The following is a 9435-nucleotide window of genomic DNA, read 5'->3' as shown; positions in this document are numbered from 1 at the left end:
CTTCTAGAAATATATCCCAAGAAAACAAAAACACTAACTTATAATTACTGAGTTTCTGCATCCTACTGAGTACCATCACAAGGGCTTTGCATATGCATTTTCTCCTCAACTAACTGATGAAATCAGGTACTATTGTCTTCATTGTAGAAATGCAGCAATGGAGACAACTCAGATTGAGTAAATGACTTATCTTTAATTGCATACCTAGTAAAGTGACAGAATTGGAATTAGAACTCAAGTGATTTCAGTTGACATCACCTTGCCATGGTATTTCCTGATGACTCCTCTCTTGTTCAACAGATACACTACTGAACCCATGACAATTATAGTAATTCTGCTCAATGAAAATTTCTTGAGCACCTACCATATACTGGGCACTATATACATACTGGGATCTGCCTCTCTTTCCTCTGCCACCCATGGTCTAGTGATAACTCACAGAGTTGGGTTAACGGGAAACAGGGATTTTTGTGAACCATATGAATATGGTAGCAGCACAAAAGACACATCAGGCATACTGAATGCCTACTGTGCTTCAGGCACTATGATCAATGCCAGAAATGCTATAGGCAGCAAAACAGTCCTCTTATTTCATGACTGTCCCAATTTCCATGTTGTTCTTGCTCTAGAGCAGTAGTTCTCAACCTTTCTAATGCTGCGACCCTTTAATACAGCTCCTCATGTTGTGGTGACCCCCAACCATAAAATTATTTTCGTTGCTACTTCATAACTGTAATTTTGCTACTGTTAATGAACCGTAATATAAATATCTGTGTTTTCCAATGGTCTTAGGCGACCCTGCTAGCGGTTCTCAACCTGTGGGTCGTGACCCACAGGTTGAGAACCACTGCTGTAGAGCCTAAGACCATCGGAAAACACAGATATTTACATTATAATTCATAACATTAGCAAAATTACAGTTATGAAGTAGCAACGAAAATAATTTTATGGTTGGGGGTCACCACAACATGAGGAGCTGTATTAAAGGGTCGCAGCATTAGAAAGGTTGAGAACCACTGCTCTAGAGGAATGTCTTAGCAAACTTCAGAATGGTCTTCAATGGCCTCAAAATCTTCAAGGGAGTACTATAAAGGACTTGTTCCTCTATAAAAATAAAAGTAAACCAATTGGCCTGGATGGGATCAGCAGAAATAAACCAAGAGATTTCCAGTAAATATGTGACTAGAGAGCTTGGGTAAGCTCCAAACCCAAAAAGTCTCCGTCAGAGTCATCTAAAGAAGGCAGGGAAAGAATGTGATTTTAACTATGAAAGTGGAGCTCTATCAATAAGCCCCATCTGGGCAAAAGTGTTAGCAGAGAAGATGGTCTGACTAGAGTTTAACGCAGGATATTATACTATAGATTAGGAATTTGTTAGTGTTAATCTAATACTGCCAACTGAAGCAGAGATTCAAGTCCCTTACCGAGATATAAGCCTCTAGGAGACAAAGATGATTTTTTTTTTTCCTGGTTCATATGAGGTCATCTTAAAATTATCTCACTCTCTTTATTTCTAATTCCATGTACATAAGAAATCTTCTGATTAATATTTTGATTTTGCTATCAGAAGCGGGGATCTGGATTCCAGATAAGTTATTAAATTGTAAGTCTTATTTATACATCTGTCATTTATAAATTTGATTAAAATAAGTTGATCTCAAAGAAGCTGAATGACCAATTTAGGAAAGATCATAGAAGATAGTACTATCTAGCCCAGCCAATGTGACTCAGTGGTTGAATATCAACCTAGGAACCAAGAAGTCACAGTTCTATTCTCAGTCAGGGCACATGCCCAGGTTTCGGGCTCAATCCCCAGTGTGTGGTGTGCAGGAGGCAGCTGATCAATGCTTCTCTCTCATCGTTAATGTTTCTATCTCTCTCTTTCTCCCTTCCTCTCTGAAATCTTAAAAAAAAAAGATGGGAATATCTAAACATGGTCATTTCCCAGGGTTTGGTCCTTAGTTTTATAAGAACTTCATGATAAAGAAACTAGATTTTGAAGATGAAGACCAGATAGATCCTCAGAAAGAGGATTACTACCTCAGGGACACTTTGAGAGATCATTTGGTCCCATTTCTTTGGTATTTTTGTGACTTTGTAACTGCAAAAAGCCCTAAAAGAAAATTCTTTGAAAGTGGTTACTAGTGAATGGTAGACCATAGACTAAAATTTACCTCCTTCTTAGCCACTTCACTGTTCTATAGTATCACGAGGCTTCTCTCCGTAAAACCTATAGGTGGAGTGCAACTCCTGGACTTTATGCTATTGATTTGCCTGACATCTTTTTCTAATGACATTTTTTCTTAAATAATTGGTTTTCCACATCCCTGAATTTACAATCAGAAAATTGAATCTACCCTTATTCAGCTGAAGGCAGAGTTATTATATGTGTTGATCTGGAAAACCTCTGAATTATGTTTTTCTTGTGTCCTCCTGACCCCATTTGAAGCCTGCTATGTAAAGGCAGTGTTTATGTAAAAACAACTGCTGCTTTGATATCTGTCTTGGGGTCCTTTCTTGGGTGTTCCAAATGAATTATTTAAGTGACATTTTAGGGGATATTGACTATAAATAGAAGGGTTATCTGAAATGTCTTCCACATTTCAATGTTGAAATAAACAACTACAACGTAAGAGCAAGGTTTACCGCAGACTGTGGGTTCTACTTCACAGATATAATAGCTAGGCAATGACTGATGGAGCTTACCAACAATAAGTTTTTTAATATTCTATTTTTAACTCTGGTAAAAAGAAACACTTAAAGTTTACCATCTTAACCATTTTTTTAAGTGTACAGTTCAGTGGTGTTAAGTATATTCACATATTTTGTGCAAATGATCTCCAGAACTTTTTTCATCTTGCAAATCTGAAACTCTGTTTCCATTGAACAACACCTCATTCCCCCTCCCCAGGCCATGGCAACGTCCATTCTATTTTATGCTTCTATGAAATTGACTACTTTAGATACCTTGTGAAAGTGCAATCTTACAGCCTTTGTCTTTTTGTGACCAGCTCACAATATGCTTTTGATAGTAACACCAGTTCCTAACACAAGGTTCTTAACCGTCTATTCCTTCCATAGAGAAGCAGCAGAGGACTTGATTTTCTCGTCATGATAACAGCTAACATGTACTCAGTGTGCTGGTTAGTGTGCTAAGAGTTTCACAGTGGGGATCTCAGTTGGTCTTTGCAACAGTTCCTAGAGGTGGATACTATGACCAGCTCTGTGTTTCAGATGAGGAAACAGGATTAGAGAGGTTAGGTAACTGGCCCGAAGTCACATTGTCAAAGGATGCACAGCCTTGACCATCGGACATTGGGCATATATGACCCGAGGCTAATTCACCAGAGCATAGAAGTCCTGGAATTCAAAAGGACCTGACCAGCAGCCTGTGGAACAGCACCTGGTGAACAGAACAGAAACTGTGTCATTTTAAACAACCAGCAGCATAAATTAAATTAGAACTGAAGTTTATGTGTCATTGTTGGTTCTTTACAAAATAAATGAAATGCAAGCTGAGCAAATGTAGAAACCAAATGATTTTCTCTCTTTCTGAGCAGGCCGCCTGCAGGTCTCTGCACATTGGTACTCAGAGCACCATACATGGTTACTCAATGGGTCTCCATATATGCTGCTACTGAGCTAACCAAGCATTCAGGGGAAAGAAAAGAGTAAATACAGCTATAAATTCTATTTAGAAAACATTTCACTTCATTAGAAGAGAAATAACCACATTGAATGCATTAGAAAACAATGAAAACATCATTTTTTCATAGTCCTCAGCAGCTGGTTCTAGTCTAAATGATTAATTGGAAGTTAATCAATCATGAACAAACAAACAAACACCCTGTTGAACATTTACCTTTCAAAAGTAGTCATGTGCAGTTCACCCTACAGAAACAGCATCAAAACTACACTGGGAGAGAGCAATGCCGCTTTCATGTTTCAGGAATCCTGTATATAAACTACGCTAAACACATGAAGTTGGGCTTAAGAAACTTCAAGTGAATATTCAACAACTCAAACTAAATACAGTAAAGTGATTCCAGAATGAAATTTAGTGCTTTTGTTTCCTCAAAATAAGTTGGTTTCAAAGGGGGAAATATGAACAATGGAACAAAGACAAGAAATTTTAAATAGAGGATGGTTCCAAGTGATAACAAAAGTTTAGAGTCAGAAATAGATGGAAAATTACCATGCCTTCATTTGTTCTGAGAAATAACACTTAACCTCCTCCTGCCATAACAAAAATGGAAGAAAGAAAATAATGGAAGAAAAATGGAGTTAATCAAAAGGTAAAATCAAAATAAATGATCTTCTTTCCTTCCTTGAAAACAAATAAACAAACAACAACAACAACAAAAAATGAAAGCTTAGAGAATAAACTTAACGATTTCTTAATTTAGTTTGGAATGTTTCCATTGGAATGAAGTCAGAAGTACTCACTTTGTCTACATTCTTATCTAGCTCTAGGTGTGTCAGTCTTATCTATTTTTAGAATAAAAGATTCTTGAGCCTAAGGATTACTTAACATGTTACTCAATGAAATTGGTGTATAAATGTAGAAACAATTCTCTTTGCATGCAATTCTAAGGAGTTATTTATGAATTTTCACCCTCTTATATATACTGCTGAGTAATTATTGGAATGAATGTGTTTAAGGACATAGGTGGTCTGAACACACCCCAATGTGAGGGGGCACCATCAGAATGGCATTGTGAGGTACTACCTGCCAGGGAACATGGACATCTGGCCTGCCGATCAACAGAGGAAGGCTTGTTATAGCACCAAAAGGAGTCTGACAGAACTTTACTCTGCACAGACATTAGGGAACAAGCCATTATATACACAGTCAGTTCTGTTGGTCTCTGAGTTTTAACATTTTAACCCTTGGCCTTTATTAAAAGTATAACATAAAAATACTTGAATACTTACATTATTTGCAACATCATAAACTATTTAAGGGTACATATATATTACTTAAGCTCACAAAACAATATTTTATGTTTAAAATAATGCATGAATCATTGGATACATAAAAATGGAAATTAGGCTTTTTCTTAGTAAGCTTACACTTTAATGGAGAAGACATATTATTAATTTTTTACAAAAAGTAATAAAGATATATAGAAAAGTTAAAAATAATCTGGAGGTGTAAAAGAGAGACCTACAATAACTCTCCTGGGTTTCTGGTCTAAGTTTCTCTGTAGATTGTGGAGCAATTTGCTGAGATGAAATGAGAATATCACATAAAGAACAGGGGTTAAGGGGATAAGGATGAATTGCTATTGATGATGATGAAGATGGTAAGGATATATGGCCTTCAACAGTGGTCCTAAAATTGACATATTAAAAGTTATTGATGTTAGAATGCATCTTGGGCATTTGGCTTATTGTTATAAAATTAAATGAAATCTTTCATATGGCACACACACACACACACACACACACACACACACACACACACTTATATTACACATTACTCATGACCAAAGGACATTTTATCTGTAGTTCAGTGCAGGTGGCTGATTGTCCCCCTTGAGTGCGAAGCAGCTGTTCTAACTTTCGTGTCCTCATCAAGGGCTGTCATCTCTTCTGCGGTCACAGTGCCACCTATTTACTGCTCCTCCGACCACATTTAACTTTCTGCCAGAGCGAAAGTAACCACTTCTCTCTTCAGCTCTCTATTGAGTTGTTTTCTTTCTTGACCTTTTTCTTGCGAAGGCTTTAATGTTTCTTGGCCTGCAAGCTAACACACAAATTAATACAAATGGACCTTTTCTCAATGTCACTATCAACCACAGTGCTCCAAAAGACCTATCCCAGCAACAGGGCTCTCACCTTCCCTCAGTGAGTTGAGAGTTGTGAGCACTCAGCCATTCCCTTCTTCCCTCCAGAGAGGTGGGTTGCGGGTTTTGTCCTGGCCGTTCCAAATTTCAATCACTTAAGAAATCTGAAGTTTTCAAGTGCTTCCATTTCTGAAAAGTATAGTTTTATTATATGTCATTTCTGAACTTGATGTTTTTACTAAAGACAAGCCTGTTTAAATATAAAAATTATCTTCACCTTAATTTCTGCTGGGATTATCTTAAAATGATGCCATAATAAATCTGAAAAATAATAAGTAGATACTACACTAATTTCATATTTTGAAGGGACTTGTATGGCATATTCAGAAGGCTGAACTATGTACTGAAGGCAAAGAAAAGCCCTAGAAGGTTTTGGGTAGAGAATGGCAGAGCCTTGCTTTTGACTTGCCACTCCTCCCCCAAGATAAAAGAAGCTAGAATTCTCAGAAGGGAGCACTATGCTCTGTCTCCATTGTTTCTATCTAAGTGACTTCAGGGTCCCTTTAGTTTCTGTAGGAATCAACTGGGTAACAACTGGGTAGACTTAACACAGTAAGTCTAGCTCCACATTGTTTGTTTTTCATTTCACCCACACCAGAACATTCCCTGAGTGTGCTATGATCATCCACTTTTTTTGTGTTTTCCCTATTTTTCCATTCCCCATATGTGACATGTGACATTTTATTTATTTTACTACTCAATTCAAGAATGGCTTTTTGGAAAGCATTCTCACTTCCTTCATCTGAGTCATCATACCATTGATTAGATATCTCCATTATAGTTCCTATCTTACAGTATTGTGGTTCTTGTATGTGATCATCACATGAACAGGGAGATCTGCTCTATGCATCCACAGAAACTAATCCAAGGACTCTGGCACTTCTTAGACTCCATAAGCATTTATGGAATGGGTTGGAATTAATTGAATTAAATAAGGATAACTTGGTTGGCATTCTTTTTTTTCAAACATGTCAACACTCTGTAGGGTAAAGTGATATTATCAGCAGCATCAGACCAGTGATGGTGGAAAATGAAATAACAGAGAAGCATACTCTAACTCCCTACGGTTCAACATTTGTACTCCCCACAATTCCAAATGATATATAGTAAAAAGAAAACCAAGGGAAGGGTCAATGATAGATACAAAGTAAATATCTAAAGAAGGAATACCTTTAATGTTAATGAAAGGAAGAAGTAAAGAATTATCTGCATGCTTCCATTTACCCCAGATTAGGTGCTATCTTTTTTCAAAATTTGCTCTTTAGTGTTTGTATGAGGTTTTTTTCTCATATATTTCACAGAATAATTCTTAGTTCGACCTGTCCCTCCCTCTGCTGTCAGACACACCTCTCTTGGCCACGGCCTGCACAGCACAGTGATTAGTTTGGTTAGCACACACCTGTTCCTCTTCCTTTCATGCTGTCTCTGGTGCTGTTTTTGTGCATGTTCCTTAGTGCATTTTCTGTCACTCACTCTCTATCACTTTGTCAATTTCCGCTTCTCTTTTCATGTATTGTTTTCTGTATGATAATTGGCTTTCTTTATTTCAGATTGGCTAGTTGGAACAGCATTTTCTGTACATCATTTTTGAATAATGAGTTAAAACATCATTATACAGGATTTATTAATTACTTTATATACGTTGCTTAAGAAATAATGCCCTCACATGAAAAGGTAAATACTAGTTTGTGAGGTGACAATGTGTTAATGAACTTGATGGGGGGAATCCTTCCACAATATATACATATATTAAATCATTACATTGCATATTTTAAGTACTCTACAATTTTACTGCAGTAAAGCTGATGGGAGGATAACACAAATTAGTAATTAGTAAATCAATCTCTCAATTAATTCTAAATTTTAAAGGTATCATACCTTAGCACCTCTATATTTTTTCAATAAATAGTTGTAAATGATTATAATTCATTGTGGTACCAGAATTTCTTTTTAAAATCTCATATTTGTCATTAGTTTAGGTAAATAAATAAACTAGATAGATAGATAGATAGATAGATAGATAGATATGATCAAATGATCAAACTGAAGAACAAGTATGATGCTTTGAAAAACCTACATGAAATAGTTATCTTCTGAATTATCTATATTCAATAATATCTTATGATATCAATTATTTGTTGTGTATGTGACAAAAATTTTCCCCATTTGAAATCTGCCTTATAACTATTAATGACATACTTGTGTTACAGTTGTTTATAACACTATGTCATTTAACTGGTGACTTTTATTCTTCACTGGCTTGCATTTTTGTCTTAGAGAAGGATTTACCATGAAGCTTTGCATTCCAAACTCTTCAGTTGCACATTGGCTATTTTTAAAGCTCTGATAAGGGGTCTAATAATATGTTAACATGGTCATAGAATTTTTCAAAAATAAGATCTACTTATCACATTCAGTCTCTTTTCACTTTCACTTTCTGTTACACTAAACTTCATGTCAAATGGCATCAGAGAGAGTGCAAGCATTTGGGCAATCTAAGGAAAGCTGAGTTGAGGATACAATGACTGCAGTGGGATGTGTTTATGTGGTTTGCTCTCATTTCTGAGTACGGTATAGTTATTGCTACTGTGTCTCTGTAGAAATGCTTTCAGGAATAGGAATAATATGTTTGAAATGTACAGAGCCAGGAGGAAGTCTGTGAAAAATCCTTCCATTTGAAAAGATAAGCACATTGGTTCTCAGCAATGCCCAGACATAACAGAAATTTTCTCTTGATAATATGTATAAATAATTAATGCAGTATGTGTATTTTTTTACATGTTCAGACAATAAAATTACTTGTTATGCTTTTCTGTATTATATCAATAAAATTATTGAGACATTATAAAGCAAATTATACTTTTTAAAAACTCAGTTAACATTAAAAACATAATTCATTAAAAGAAGCAAATATATATATTAAAAATATATATAAAAGAAAATTTATATAAAAGAAGCAAACAAATTTCAAATAGAAGTAGTGACTAAGCTCTGGCCAGTATGGATCAATTAGTTGGATTGCCATTTTGTTCACTGAAAGGCCACAGGTTCAGTTCCTAATCAGGACACATACCTAGGTTTCAGGTTCCCAGTCAAGGATTGTATAGGAGGCAACCAATAGATGTATTTCTCTCACATCAATGTTTCTCTCTATATCTCTTTCTCTCTCTCTCCCTTCTTCTCTCTCTAATGTCAATAAAAAACTAAAATTAAAAAAAGAAGTAGTGCCAAGCTTGTGTAGCTCAGTGGTTGAGCATCAACACATGAACCAAGAGGTCACCAGTTTGATTCTTGGTCAGGGCACATGCCTGGGTTGTGGGCTCCATCCCCATTAAGGGTTGTACAGGAAGGCAGCCAATCGATTGCCCATTCTCTCTCATCATTGATGTTTCTATCTCTTCCTCTCCCTTCCTCTCTCTCTACAAATCAATAAAAACATATTAAAAAAAAAAGAAGTAGTGACTAAGCTCCAAGACTGTTTGATTTTCCAGTTAAGGAAAAAAAAGTAAATAATAGTAACAACTTGGGAAAAGATTCATCTTTTTTGCTAATTTGTCAGGAAATACTAACATCAGGAAGAAAACAT

The 9435-nt window shown here is 36.0% G+C and overlaps 1 long non-coding RNA gene across 2 annotated transcripts in view; it reads right to left on the bottom strand.

Annotated features, from left to right (window-relative positions):
• Positions 1-5147: 5147 nt before the first annotated feature.
• LOC114233190 (uncharacterized) overlaps positions 5148-9435 on the bottom strand; it is a 38565-nt gene continuing 34277 nt past the window's right edge. For both annotated transcript variants that reach the window (XR_008556998.1, XR_003619344.2), the window contains exons 2-3: positions 5842-5978; positions 5148-5749 (exon numbers count right to left, since the gene is read on the bottom strand). This is a non-coding gene — a long non-coding RNA (uncharacterized LOC114233190). The remainder of the gene's footprint in view (positions 5750-5841; positions 5979-9435) is intronic.

The sequence above is a fragment of the Eptesicus fuscus genome, chromosome 9, assembly GCF_027574615.1.
Source record: "Eptesicus fuscus isolate TK198812 chromosome 9, DD_ASM_mEF_20220401, whole genome shotgun sequence".
NCBI lineage: Eukaryota > Metazoa > Chordata > Mammalia > Chiroptera > Vespertilionidae > Eptesicus > Eptesicus fuscus.
Note: the sequence above shows the minus strand (reverse complement) of the source record. Positions and strands in the feature narration are given on the sequence as shown.